The following is a 15,188-nucleotide window of genomic DNA, read 5'->3' as shown; positions in this document are numbered from 1 at the left end:
TCTTCTTCAGCACACTGTAAAAGGTAAAATCAGAGTAGTAGGAAAGGAAGGAATTAAGGACCCAGCTAGATTTCCTGGTGAAAAGCTGCAAAGATAAAAGCTTGTTATCCCTCACACATATTTGTTGATCTGGCTTCCCCTCCTACCACCTTCCCCCAAGCCCCCTATCCAGAATCAAAGAGATGTCCTCAGAAGCAGTAGGAGACTTTGAAAGTAAAGAGCCTTTGTTATAGAAAGACCTGAGCTGACCCCCCAGGAATAATAAGGCATAGAGTTTCTTAGTGTTCTGGGGTCAAAATGACCCCAGCTTGTTCATTTTCCTAAGTCAGAAAAAGACTGAACTCGCCATAATCTCAGGTCCTTAGTACACACTGATTACTCAGAAATGAGCTGGAAGTGAGGCAGTCTTCTGTTTTCTTTCAAAAGTTAATTGGATGAAGCAGAAGCAAGGTGAAATTAAAAACAACAACAACAACAACATATTGGCTCAGCCTTTTACTTCAGCATCAAAAACCATGCATGATGTTTTAACTTCAGGACTAAATGTTAGTCTTGCAAGGTTGACTGTGATTTGGAAAGAAATCAGACTAAGAGGGAACAGTTCTGACCAGATGGTCTCTGAGATCCCACATGACTCTGAAATTCTGTATGACTTTACACAACTAGGTGAGTTATGGCAATAGTGTCACAACCTCTGAAGTCTATGATCATATAAATGAATGATTGTAGACACTCCAAGAGCTTATTACCTCTCAGATCAATTATCGATAAATTCCTCTACTTGGCAACCAGGGAAGCTAGATGGTGCTGCAGTGCCAGACCTGGAGTCAGGAGGACCTGAGTTCAAATTTGACCTCAGACATTAGCTGTGTGACCCTTGGCAAGTCACTTCACCCTGTTTGCCTCAGTTTCCTCATTTGTAAATGAACTGGAGAAGGAAATGGAAAATGACTCCAGGAGCTCTGCCAAAAAAACCCCAAATGGGGTCACAGAGTCGAACACAATTGATCGACTAAACAACAGTTGGCATCTAAAGCCCTTTATAACTTGACCCCTATCTACCTTTCCAGCCTTGTTACACATCATTCCCCTTTGTGCATACTGAAGTCTAGCCAATCTGACCTTTCCATTTGTAGGCCCTTGTGCCTTGAATGTACTCTTTCCTTCCCTACTTCCTTTTAAGGGTCAGCCCAAGCACCAGCCTTTTCCTGATGTCCCCAGAAGCTAGCGCTTTCCCCCTATCATTATTTTCTTTCTACTGTATGTGTGTCTGTAGTAGATACATAGAGTGGTAGATGGTAGCTAGATATGTATGCAGGTATGTATCTGGGTATGTATATAGGTACATATTCATATTGTCTCCCTCAGCTAGATTGTAAGCTCTTTGAAGGCAAGGCATTCCTCCAGCACCTCTCAGAATGCCTGGCACAGAGTAGGGATTTACTTATTGCTTTATTGGTTGAGTAAATGGAACCAGGAAAAGGGTAGCTGGTTTGGGTGAAAGCCACTGGCTTTTGGGACTAACATCTTCTAAGTTTGACTACAAAACTAATAAGGCACCAAGACTCTATAGTAGAGATGAAGCTTGGTAGAGCCAATGTCCAAGCTCCATTCTGACACTTTGGATGTGGACTATGGGTCACCATAGTGACAGAGGAAAATTAGAATCCTAGCCTGCTATGGATTTCAGTCTGGCATAGGAAAGTTGTGCAGACCTAGACTGAGGAATTAGGAGGAAATTAGCAAACACATGTAGGACCAGCTAAGAAATGTCATGGAAAAATGAAGTTTAAGAAATAAGAATAATTATGGTTTTTTAAAACATATGATTACTTTGGAACTATGGGGAAAACATAATTCTTTATTTTCCCCCATGATTCCCTCATAAGGTAGGTGGTATAAGTATTATTTTCCTTATCTTATAGATGATGCTGTAAATCACTTCCTCAAGGTCACATGGCTAGAACCAGGATTGAAACCCAAGTTTTCTGATATCAAATGCATTGCTCTTTCTAGTCTAATCCCTTTATTTTATGGAGAAGAAAATGAAAGGCCAGAGAGAGGAACTGACCCACCAGGAACACAAAGTAAGCAAGTAGCATAACTGGAGCCAGGCCTGAGGCCTCCTATTTTGTCTTTCATGACACAACAACAAGAGGCTATGGGTAAATGTGGCTCTCATGATGCAGGAAAAGAGTAAGAGAGAAACAGGAAAGAGGTGAGAAGGAAGGACATGGAGTCCAGTGGTGGGAAAATGGTGGCTGATGACAACACAAAGGTAAATGAAAAGATCATTAATGGGAAGCTAATCTCTGAGTATTTAAAAAAAACCAATAATGGGTCTGGAGAACAGATCATGAAATGTATCTCTCTCCTCTTAATTGAGAGGTAGGGGTCTACTAGGACAAAGGGGAATGCCTGCTGTGTGCCAGACACTGTGTTCAGTACTTCACACATTGTCTCATATAGGGCAGAATGTCATATACCTTGTCAGATGCAGTGGTGGCATTGTTTTACTTAATTTCATTGTCATTGCTAGGGAGCTGAGGAGCTTCCAGAAATGACAGTGATGTAAAAATAAAAGGCATTGCTAGCACTTAGTGCGCAGGGATTGATTTTTGAGATATCTCAAAGAAGAGATGAAGGCAAAAGTATCAAGAAAAAAATCGCAGATAAAAAGTGTGACAAAGAGAACCTTAGCAAGTACTGACCCATAAGCTTACTCATTTCTCTAAAATGCTTGCAGTGGTCTATGTACACATTTAAGGTATCCTGATAGAAATCTGAGAAGGAAACAGGTGGCCTTTCACAGATGATGCTCGGCCATGTCTTCCCTGCAGTACAATTTGCTAAGAGGCCTAGAGAAATGCAATAATCCACTCTATGTACTGTTTGTTGACTATAAAGATACACTTGCCTCTTCAAGCAAAAAATTTTTCAGTAAGTTAGTCAAGAAACATTTATTAAGTATTCACTATCTACATGTCAGACACTGTGCTAAGTGCTGAGAATACGAAGAAGGGCAAAAACTATCCCTGCCCTCTCATAAGAGAAATACAACATACAAACAACCATGTACAAACAAGATACAGACACAGTAAACTGGAGGTAATCAACAGAGGAGAGGCAGTAGAATTAAGAAAGAACAAGAAAGGCTTCCTGTAGGATGTAAGATTTTTGCTAGGATTTGAAGGAAATCAAGGAAACTGAGAGGCAAAGATTGGGAGGGAGAGCATTCCAGACGTGGGGGCTGCCAGTGAAAATGCCCACAGTATGAAGATGGAGTATCCTCTGTGAGGAACAGTCAAGAGGTCAGTGGCACTGGAACCCAAAGTGGAGTTAGAGAGGGAAATCAGGCTTAAGAGGATTAGAAAGGGGTGTGTGTGCAAATTATGAAGGGGTTTGAATACCAAAGGTTTTTATATTTGATCCTGGAGGTAATTGAAGTTTATTGAGTAGGGGAGTGACATAGTCAGACCTGCCCTTATAAAAGTTGTATTATGAAAATGCCTTCAGTAGAGAGATTGAGTGTATTATGGAAGGAACTGGATAGCACACAGCTGGGGAGTTCCTGGGGAATATAATATGCAAGAAGACTGAGAAAGTAGGAGGCAGCCAGGTTATGAAGGGCTTTGAATGCCAAACAGAGGATTTGATATTTGATCCAGGAGGCAATAGGGAGCCACTGCAGTACACTGAGTGAGGAGAGAGGGGGTCACATTATCAGACCTGTGCTTTAGAAAGATTACTTTGGCAGCTGAGAGGAGGACAGACTGGAATGGGGTAAGAGTTGAGGCCACATCCAGATTTGAGGAGATGAGGGCTTGCATCATGGTGGTAGTAGCGACAGAGGACAGAAGGGGGCATGCACAAGAGATGTTACGAAGGTAAAGTCAATAGACCTTGGCAAAAGTGAGAAATGGAGGATGACAGCTAGGTTGTGGCTTGGGTGACTGGAAGATGGTTTTTAAAGGTTCCCCTGCAACAAGGTGGGGGTTTCCATGAATATGTTCAAATAATACCAGATTCCTTCAGAGGTACAAATTCAAATATAACTCTGCTCAGTGATATTCTAATACTATTGAGTAAGGAATAAAACAAGCCAAAGGTGTTTGCCCTTATCACGAAAGATGGTCTGTATAAAGATCTTCCGTCCAAATGAAAGACGGATTCCTACTGAGGGTGAGGGTCCTTCAGCTGCCTCTGTCTGTGGATAGCACTGTACTGGTCACATCAAGCTCTACAACATTGCCAAATCTCTTTGGTGAGTGGTCCATGGCCACTCAAAAGAAATCAGCCTAGGAATGCATGTGGAGAAAAGCAAGTAGATTAAAAAATTCAGATTGGCCAGATTATGACATTGAATTGGACAGCCAGCTCAGACAGATAGTTTAGCAGTATATATGTGGTACAGTGGACAAAGCACTAGATCGGAAAAGACCTGAATTCAAATCCAGCCTCAGACTTACTAGCTGTGTAACTCTTGGCAAGTCACTTAACTTCTGTCACCTTAATTTCAGCATCTATAAAATGGAGATAATAATAGCGCCTGCTTCACAGGATTGTTGTGAAAATATTGTAAAGTGATTGACAAGCCTTAAGCCTCTATATAAACGCTAGTCACTGTTGTTAACCCTGTACTAGCACTGCAGAGGGATGATGAGCTGGGCCCAGATTCGAAAAGGAGGAAAAGAGCAGGCCAAATCTTATTTGGAAACTTGCCTAGTATTTTATTTTCAGTGATCTTAAGCTGCTGCTTGCCAGCAAAGCCCATAATTTTAATACTAATCTTCTAGTCATGCGAATCGTAGTAATCACCATAACCTGCCAAGAATCAAAAGTTGCAAGTGACACAGAAGGCAATGGTGAGATGCATGGGAGTGGCAGCAGACTGCAACAAATGGTTGGTGATGGATGATTTATGAGCAAGTAGCAACAGCAGTGTCCTCCACAATGGGTGTGACCAGGAAGGGAGATGGGCTTATCATACAGTGAGTATCAAAGTAAATCATTATTCTTATTGAATTTGATACATGATTAATTTCCCACAAACCAGATCCAGAATGTATCTTGTGGTAACCTTGCTAAAAGTTTTCCCATGAAAAAGGGCCTCAAAAGACCTGGAAATACCCAGGACTGAAAGCAGGAAAGCTCTTTGGAAACCGTCTAAGTCCATCCCCCTTCAGTTTATACATGAGGAAATTGAGGCATCAAGAGGGAAAGAAATTTACCCAAGGGCACACGGGTGAAAGGATTTAAACCCAGGCCCACTGACTAAATCCAAAACTCTTTCCATTTTGCCTGGCATGCTGTCACCAAAGGAAAATGCAAGGATGATTGGAAGTAATTAATTAGAGAGAGGACTGAAATTTTCTTGCAGATGACCAAGACAAGATCATTTCTCATTCCTCAGTGAATACATTTCCATGCTCTGATGATACAGTAGGACAAATGTTTAACGAGTGTTAACTGTGCCTTGGATTCTGTGATAGGGAGATACAGAATTTAAATGACACAATCCTTGCTGTCACCAAGCTTATAGACAGATAAAACTCAACCCAAAACAACATACATACACACACACACACACATATATATATACATACATACACATATTTGTGTGTATAGTATCAAACATATTAGTATATGTGTGTATATATGTATATATATGTGTGTGTGTGTATATATATATATATATATATATATATATATATATATATATATATATACACACACACACACACACATATCCAGCTAGGTGGCATAGTGAATAGAGTACTAAGCCTGAAGTCAGGAAGACCTGAGCTCAAATCTGGCCTTAGACATTTATTAACTGCATGACCCTGGATAAGTCACTTAACCCCCTGCTTGCCTCATTTCATTTTCGATTTTTTTAATGTTTTCCCATTTGTAAAATAAGCTAGAGAAAGAAATGGCAAACCACTTCAGTATCTTGCCAAGAAAACCCCAGTGACCACATGAGTACTTCCTGATACATCAGCATTTCATATTGGGCATAATTTTCTTACCCAAACACATTGTAAGTCTTAGAGAGGGAAAAGAAATACATTTTCATTTGAAAGTAGTTTCATGAATTATAAAATACATCTTAAACAGAAATGCCAATAAGTACCAGAATGTGATTTATTTTCTAAAACATATAGTTGCCTTTGTTGCATTTTGTTCAAAACATGACCCTAAATCATCTGAAGATTTAACAAAATGATTCAACCAAAGATCTAATTAACTCTTATTAAATCATTAATGGGTTTACGACTCCATTGAAATCTCAAGCCTAGCAGCAGCCTCTCAGTGAGCTCTTCTTTGTTGAGTAACAGGACTTCAGAAAGATGTTTTCATGAATCTGGGGGCACGATGTACACAATGCTTCATTTTTCAAGGGCACACCTTGACCTAAATGAGGATCATTTCTGAGGACAAAGAAAAAAACTTATCTCCCATGATACAGAACTAGTTGTTACAGAGAGAAGAAAATGGCTTATCGTGTTCATTTTTCACACATACTAAGAAAGACAAGGAAGCTTCTTCCATGCTCCCTCTTCCCCCTTACTAAGCAGGGTTCACCATCTCCTTTCTTGTCTTTTCTTTGGGCCTCATAATGCATTGTATATAATTAAGACAGAAACAAAACATCTTCTGTGGTTGATTCCGAGTGCACTTGCTAATTTGCCCAATAATTTAGCATCTGCATCTTAGTGCCACAGAGATGCTAAGAAAACTGCCTTTGGAAAATGCATTTCCCTTGTCTATTTCAGTAGACCTGTAACTGGTTCAGTTCCATTCATTCATTTAGTAAATATTTCTCTTGTACCTCTAAGTATCTAACCCTGTTCAAAGGAACTGTCAGAGATACCAAAAACCTAAGACAATCTCTTCCAATCAAACTGGAAAGATTATACACATATGAAAAGATAAATAATAATTTATGGATTCATGGAATCACAAAATAAGAGAGATGAAATGGACCTGAAATGCCCTCCTAGATCAGGAGTTCCTAATCTTGGTGGGGGGGGGGGGGTTGGTTGTTTTTAATTTTTTTTATTTTGATCATTGTTTATCAATATAATTTATTTCCTTTGTAATTCTATGCATTTTATTGTCTGCATTTAAAAAACCACTACTTTGAGAAGGGGTCCATAGCCTTTGTCAGACTATCAAAGCAGTTCATGACATAAGAAAAATTCAAGAATCCCTGTTATGTAGCCTAAGTTCCTCCCCACAGGTGCAAAGACCACTCCTGTGACCCTGGGAAAGTCACTGCCCCCCCCCCCCCCATCTGTAAAGTGAGAGGTGATAATGCTGTGCCCTCCTTTGCCTGTTAGCTTTGCATATGAATCTGATTGTATATGCAGAAGGAAGAAGCTTTCCCCCTTCATTTTACCTTTGGTTTCTCTTCCAAAGAAAATGATCTTTGGACTGTACAGAACAGAACAGGAACGATTAACAGAAAGCAGGAATCTAAGATAATTAGGGAGCTGATAAGTGAGCATCCAGCTGGCTGCCCTGATGAGCTAAGGTCACCAGGCTTAAACCAATCACTTTCTGGTGGATGTGACTACTGTGCCACTCTTGGAGATATCTGAAAAACCCAGTACTCTGGCTTCTCAAAAAGGGAAAGAAGAGGGTGTATGCAACACAGTAAGGAACAGCCTTTCTACAATTAATGTCAAATTCGATATTAGCAACTCCTTGGCTTAGAGCATTGCAGATTCCATATGGGAATGCATATTCCTTTGTGGTCATATCAGATGTATGATCTGAATCTAGCACTATCAGAACCTTGAGGGGATGTGACATGGGACCCATACTTTCTGACTACAGAGAGAACTGTCCAAGAGGGTGTTGTAGTGGGATCCCTGGGTGGACTGGGGATTGCTTGAAGGTGCTAGGTGGTGAAAGAGGGGTGAAAAGCCTTGAGAGGATGAAAGATTAAAAAAGAAATATAATCAATATATCAATATATATATTTATAAATATAAATAAATAGAAATCAACTTGGTCTTTTTCACAATTTTGTCTGGGCTTGCATCTTGTAAGATTTTCCCTTGATCTGAACTAATATCCTATCAATTTATCAGAAGAGGGTTTCCCCACCTCCATTTTCTTCCATCTCCAACCCATCCTCCTGCAAAACTAAGCTTACTAATGCACAAGTCTGGTCATTGCACTTCCCAGCTCAGGTGCTTTCGTTAACTCGCAGTTGCCTCCAGACTAAAATACCAGTTCCTCATCCTGCCATTTAAAGCCCTCTACAGTCTAGCTCCTTTCTGCATTTTCAGCCTTATTTCACATTGCTTCCCAGCTGGTGTTCAACAATACATAACAGCTGAACTTAGCTTTAACCTGATGTGATGTTTCTGATGACTGGAATATATTCCTTCCTCTCTCTCCCCCCTCCTCCCCCATCTCTCTCTCTCCCTCTCTCTTCAAATGTTCTTAGAGCATTTTGTTGAAATTTCTCCTTTGCTCTCATTACTTCCTTCTTTGTACCATATTTATCTGTGTATGTGCTATAGCACACCATGCCCTTCCCCCTTCAGAATGTAAGTTTCCCAAAGGCAGACTTTCTCATTTTTGTCTGGTATGTACCAGTACTTACAGCAGTGTCTAGCATGTATTATTCAATTTTTGTTCAATTTGTTAAATTGTTCAATTTGTTAAAATTTGTCAATTGAATTGTTTCATTTTGATTTTTTAAAAATGGATTCCTTGTTTCTTTGAATCTTTTGATAGTTAAGCCCAGGAAAAGTCCTTGGGGTGGGTAGAGTGGACTATGATTTCAGGGTCAGTGGCAAAGGCCCCACTGTTTTTAAAAAAAATTAATTAAACCCCAAGCCTGAAAAGTCAGTTTTCTCATCTTTAAATTGGTGGTGGAAGTGAAGAGGGAATGCATTCCAGGTGTGTGTGCGGGAGAGGGGGAGCCTGTGCAAAGGCATGAAGGAAGATAGGAGAAGGAATATTAAATTTGGAAAGCAAGGAGTAGGCCAGTTTGGCTGGCATAGGGTGTGTCGAGGGGTATAAGATGAATATGTCTGGGAAGATAGGGCTGAGCCAGATCATGAGGGTCTTTAAATGCCAAGGTGGACAGTTTATACTTTATTCTAGAAGTGAAGCTGCTTGATTGAGGTAATAGCATGATTGGATCTGTGCTTTAGGAAGGTTACTTTGGCCGCTTTATGTAGACATAACATCACTGGATATAGTTCTAGAGCTGTAGGGGACCTCAGAGGTCATCTAGTTCAAGGGTTGGCAAACTAAGGCCTGCAGGCACCTGTTTTTGTACAGCTTATGAGGTAAGAATAGCTTTTATACTTTTAAGCAAAATCTTATTGGAACTTAACATAGTCATTCATTTATGTTTTGTCTATGGGTGCTTTCCTACTACTATGACAGAAATGAGGAGTTGAAACAGAGACAGTATGTTTTCATCATTTCCCATTGATGATACAATCATAACTTGACACCATTTCACCATACTGTGATATTTTTTTTATTACTAATGTGCACGTATCATGTCAAAATAAGAAAAGAGTCTATGCAGACACTCACTTAGGGTGAGGTAATGCCCATTCATTGGAATCAGGAAATTGAGGTTCCAAACTTTGGTACTTTCCTGTGCAAATATGGTCAAAATTAAAGAGTTCAACTATGTCATTAAAGCTTCCAGTTACAAATCTTATAATATGATTTTCAGACCTTGATCTTAGTTGTCTGAGGGCAGGAAAAGTTTTTGGTCACAAAAGGGGTGATGTGTGAGTGTGAAACAAAAGTTTATGTGATTTTTTTTAGGCAAGTCACCTCTTTCTATGCCTTAATTTCCTTGTCTGTAAAATGGGAATCTGATGGGAATACAAAGTGGCTTGTGATGTACTTTCTTGCTGTAAATACCTTAACATGACTTTCTCTGTTAGAATGCTTGGAGCCTTTCCCCAGCTCCTTCTAGAATTTTCAATAGCAGGCTGAAGCAGTTCCCCTACCACACATTTTTGGGGGTGGTGGTGGACTTCAGTTTCAGCCAGGAGATTGTGGTGGGTGTGGTGGGGGAAGGAAAGGAGCCTCCCTTTCAGTTTGGAGGGAAAAGTCAGCAGATGTGGGGGGAGGGGGATTAGGAAATGCAAGAATACTGTTCATATGGGGTGGGGTACACTTCTCAGTGGGGTCAACACTGGCCTGGTTTTCAGCTACGCTCCAAGAGTAAGGTGGAAGGTGGGGGAGGGGCAGACATCTTGCTTTTCTGGCTAGCGGGCCGAGTGCAAAGTAAGGGCGTGTGCAGAAGCCTCACTTTGAGATTTGGCGGAATGAGCTTGAGGCGGGCTTTCAGAGGGAAGCCGCCATTCCGTCTGAAGCTGCTTGCTGGTGAGCTGCTTGCCTTCCTGACTTCCATGCTTGACCTGGCCTGCTGAGGTGGAGTTCTTGCCTTTGGTACATCATACCCAGGTAACCGGGCTAGTTTCTGCCATGGTAGGAACTCTGGTGAGGGTTTTTGAAGCTTCAAGGGAGAGATGAGGAGAGGGAGAAGAACTTGTATGGGGCGGAATAGGGGAGGGACTGGTTTGAACTAATACAAACTCTAAGGTTCTTTGTAGCCTAGGGTTTTTTAAGTTTATTTATTTGTTCATTTATCTGTACGTTTGTTTATATCTGTCTGCTTGTTTCTTGTGGTCTGGAATGTGATTTCTTGGTTGTAGGGTATTTCCTGTGTGTAAAGTCATTTTATTGATACAGCTCCATCATTCTATAACTTAGAAAATTCTCTGGGTCCCTTAGCAGTTAAGGACCTTGGCTGGGCTCCCACAGCCAGTGCCAGTCAGAGGCTAGGTTTTTGTACCACTCTGGGCTTCCTCTCTTCTTGGACTGAGGGGAATAATCCTGGCTGAACCGCCCTCACGGTTCTCACTACTCCCGTAGTAAGTGATTTTTTTTCACCCCTGAACTAATCATTTCATTTCTCCGGATCTCTTTTTGTCCTGTAAAATGAAGGTACATTCACTGCCAGGCTTTATTTCTTTATTTCTGCCTTTTATTTTCTTCCCATCTCCACCCTAGGAGATTTTAGAAGGTCTCAGAAAGCTCTTGGACTGAGGAAGGTCATGGAACCGGGCAGCCATTTTGAAGAGGTTGGGAAGAAGGAGGACGAGAGACATTTTCTCTCAGCCAAAACCTCCTTGACCTTCCTGATCCTCTATTTCATTCACCTCCCCGTTCTTGTGTTCTTCCCTAGAAGTGAAGCTACATACATTAAAGCCCTTAAACTAAAATCAGGATCGAAACCCACCATACTCTGAAGGGAGTGGGGGTGGGGCAGGTGGGGAGAAAAGGCCGGAGCAGTAGAAGACGGCATATGTGACGGATTTTTTCAGGAACATATTAACGTTCCACATATTGAAGCAAACTTATCATGCAAGAGTATTGTTCAGTCACAGAATGATTGCTTTTGGGGTTTTTTTTAACCCTTTTGTGGATCAGAAACTTTTATTTTGCCGTCTACCTTCCTTGGGTTATGTAACGCTAATGTTTACCCGTGTTGTGCTCACTGTTTTCCAGATCAGGTGAAGGAGTCACCAGTTCCAAGGGAGCTAAGAGCCTCATCTACCATTTAACAGCAGCAGCAGAAGACCCAAAACCAAAAAGTCCTGAATCTATACAAAATAATAAAAAGCTGCAGAAAATGAGTGAAACAATGGAGGGAAAAGACATCCAAGCAGACTCCAATGAAAAGCCACCTAATGCTCCTGAAGGGGCTGACACATCTGGCAACATGCAAGCAGCTGCTCCTGTGCAGAAAGAAATCAAACCTAAAATTTCAAGAAACATCCTCACCTGGATAAATGGCATGCTTACAGAATTTGAGGAAGAATTGAAAATAGGGAGAAGAAGCCACGAGCAAATTAAAGAAGGGCTAGCAGACATAAAAGATGCCCGCGATCAGCTGATGCAGGAGCTAGAAAATGCCCAGAACAACCACAAAGAGCTACTGTCAAAGGTGACTGATATAGAATGCAAAATTAAAAGTCTGAAAGATTTATTTGATGCAGCCAACAAAAGGCTTACCACCATGGTAACCAAGATCGCTGAAAGCATAATAGAAGTGGAAAAAGAAGCTGATCAAACAAGTGAAGTGCTGAAACTGTTGAAGAATATTCAGGAACAAGTGAAAAACCTAGAAGCTAAATTCAAACAGTATTGCTGACATCTTAGAAAAGTTATAAGAAACCTCAGTTTGGCAACACATTTCTTTAGATAGTAAATTCCTATCAGTAAAACAGCCTTTCAAGCATCAAACTTAGTTATCTTACAGTCAGTTCATCTTCTTACAGTAAATGATCTAGTCAATTCATTCTTCTGATTGATAAAACTAAATGACTATTGATGTCATACTTTTTCTTGCAATGTTCAAAAAATAAAAAAAAATTTGCATATTAAAAATTATACTGGTTTCACTTTAATCTGTATGTGGCAATGGGGGTGGGGTGGGGTGGTAGGAGTTTCAGTGGTTGGGATGAGGTGGGTTTCAGTGGTACAACTTGGGGAGAATTGAAATTGGGGGGTACAGGCATCAGTAAAGTTTATATGCAGGTGGCACTGGTGGAGGTTGGTGGGGGTGGAGTGGAAAAAGAGCCCCTCCAGTGGTATGGTGATCAGACAAGATGACTTTGTGGAATAAATGGAACCTGAAATGGGACTTGAAAGTAAATATATATATTTCAGCATGGGAAGGGACTAGTCCAGGCATGAGATGGTAAGAACAAAGAACTGGTGATACAGACAGTATGACTGAGGATAGAAATTCAAATTTGTAAAATACAGGATATAAGTTTTACAATCAACTGAATGTAGAGACAGAAAGAGTGGTTCCTAACGCCAGCTCTGCCACTTCACTAGAGGTTCACCCCTGAACTAATCATCTAATTTCTCTGGATCTCTTTTTGTCCTGTAAAATGAAACTATGTTCAAGTCACTTATTAGTGACTTTAAATCCTATCATGTAAAGATCAGTTAGGAAGCTGTGTAGGTTGTTGGGTTTGTCCTTCATTCTCGAAGAAGACCATGACATTGAGATGATGGCAAGACTTGGCAGTTGAGTTTGAGTGACATACACTCATTCAATGAATAGGCTTCTTTAAGGTACTCAAGGGATGGCCCCATTAATTAAAAAAAAAATCAAACTGGGAAGGGAAGACCCTCAGGGTTCCTGGGTAAAATACAAAACAATTACTATTTAGTAATTACTGTGCTATGTGAGTGGGGACTTGTCCAGTCTATGACCTCTAGAGTGAATTCGGTTTAAGGCTTGATCTTTGAGCAAGAAATGTAGCCACTAAACCCAGAGGAAGAAAGGCAGCTTTTGGCCATGGAGTGTACCTTCCTCTGTGTAGAACACCAGAGGAGAGGACAGGGGAGGGGAAAGAAAGGCAGGGGAGGAGAGAGGAGAGGAGAGTAGCTGCTACTCACACACAAACACACACACACACATTTATACATATGCACATGTATACATACATTATATATATATATATACTCGTATATATGTATATGTATGTGTGTGTGTGTGTGTGTGTGTGTGTGTGTGTGTGTGTGTATCTCTGTATCCCAGGAAAAAGAGTTCTGGGAAAAAATCAAATTAGCCAGTGGCAGTGTCCTTAGATTCTCAGATGGCTCAAGTAGTGGGCTGGATGGTAAGCCTAAGGACAGGCTTCAATAATCCAGAACCATGTGAACCCACAGAGAAGGGACCCTCAATTTCATCTAATCTAACATTACTTTACAAAGTAGGAAAGTAAGGCTGAATGAAAGGACGTGATTTGCCTAATTTCACAGCTACAACCTGCATCTCCAGAATTCTAGTTCAGTGATTTTTTTTCATTAAACCACATTTTGCTCTGCCCTCTGCCTCATCCTCCACCTGCAAAAAGAAAGCAAAAGAAGAATAGGGGAAAGCGCTATTTATAAACATCTGGTGGAAGAGGAATGGGGGCTTCTAGGTCAAGGGTCCAGATATTCCCAGATGCTCCACTTTGGTTCTACCCTGAACCACCTTCCCCTTTTTGGGGCCTTGTCCCAACTTTCTCTTTGTCTTTCTTAAATCGGGGCTGCTTGCATCTACATCTAAGTAGACTATTTCCTGTGTTTTCAAAGTAAGCTTTGTCACACTGCCTCTGGAGAACCTGCAGTGCTTGAGAAAGAAGGAAAGAGCCAAGTAGAGCTCCACGGAAACAGAACAGCCCATGTTCCTGGAGTTCTGGCATGAAGACCAACGAAGGAACTTGGCCATGATGAATTGGTATCACAAGGTGAATGGAACCTTTGGATGTGTCTGTATTAGAGATCTGGGATCCTGCTACCCAACATTAACAACTTCTCTCAGAAAAGGACTTCATTCACATTGAGGTGTAAACATGTCTATAATAAGGTTAAATATGTTGACTCTTTGCATTTTAACACATACAGACAAAGGAATGAATCTCTAATAGTTGAATTTCAGGAAACATGACTGTGGGGGAAATTTGGGGATATAGATCATAGATGTAGAGCTTGAGGGACCTTGTTGTGTGTCCTTCCTTGTGTACAGAGGACCGATGAGATCACAGGGTAATATCTTGACTTGAACATAAATTTGGATTTAATTGAGGCAGAATTACACAAAAGCATAAGCCTCACTTTCTCTTCCAGTCCACTGGCTAGACAGAAGTCAGGAGTTCTGGTGATGACCTGAGACGCAGTGGATGATCTTGGCATCTTAAATGTCTGATGAAGGTCTAAGCACTCCATAGCACTTGCTTCAGGCACCTTTATAGCTGCTTGGGGTGGACATCCCCCTAACTCACTGACAGGGTGGAAGCCTCTTGGTTACCCCCAACCTGGTTTAACTGGTCTGTGCAGATGGTTTTTCTGGGGTGTGGCTAATGAGCAGGCTTCAGCTTCTTGGAGTTGAGTGCCCAGTGGGCACCAAAGGTGGATGAGCCACTCTGAAAAGGGCTCAGCAAGCCATCACACCAGAGCTTCTAGTCCTCCCTGAACACTCTATGGACCCCAGGGACTTTAGAGGCTATCTAGTCAAACTCTCTTATTTTACAGATGAGGAAATTGTCACCAGAGAGGTTGACTTGCCCAGGGTCACAATGGCAGAGCCAGAATGTGAACCCAGGTCCTAAGGCATTCATACTACA

The 15,188-nt window shown here is 41.1% G+C and overlaps 1 long non-coding RNA gene across 1 annotated transcript in view; it reads left to right on the top strand.

Moving 5' to 3' along the window:
• The window catches only part of LOC140515698 (uncharacterized), a 17,203-nt gene extending 4,753 nt beyond the window's left edge, over positions 1–12,450 (top strand). Inside the window, exon 2 of the long non-coding RNA XR_011971174.1 lies at positions 11,566–12,450. This is a non-coding gene — a long non-coding RNA (uncharacterized lncRNA). The remainder of the gene's footprint in view (positions 1–11,565) is intronic.
• The last annotated feature ends 2,738 nt before the right edge of the window (positions 12,451–15,188 follow it).

Source organism: Notamacropus eugenii, chromosome X (assembly GCF_028372415.1).
Source record: "Notamacropus eugenii isolate mMacEug1 chromosome X, mMacEug1.pri_v2, whole genome shotgun sequence".
Lineage (NCBI taxonomy): Eukaryota > Metazoa > Chordata > Mammalia > Diprotodontia > Macropodidae > Notamacropus > Notamacropus eugenii.
The sequence above is the reverse complement of the archived record's forward strand: the minus strand, read 5'-3'. Positions and strand labels throughout refer to the sequence as shown.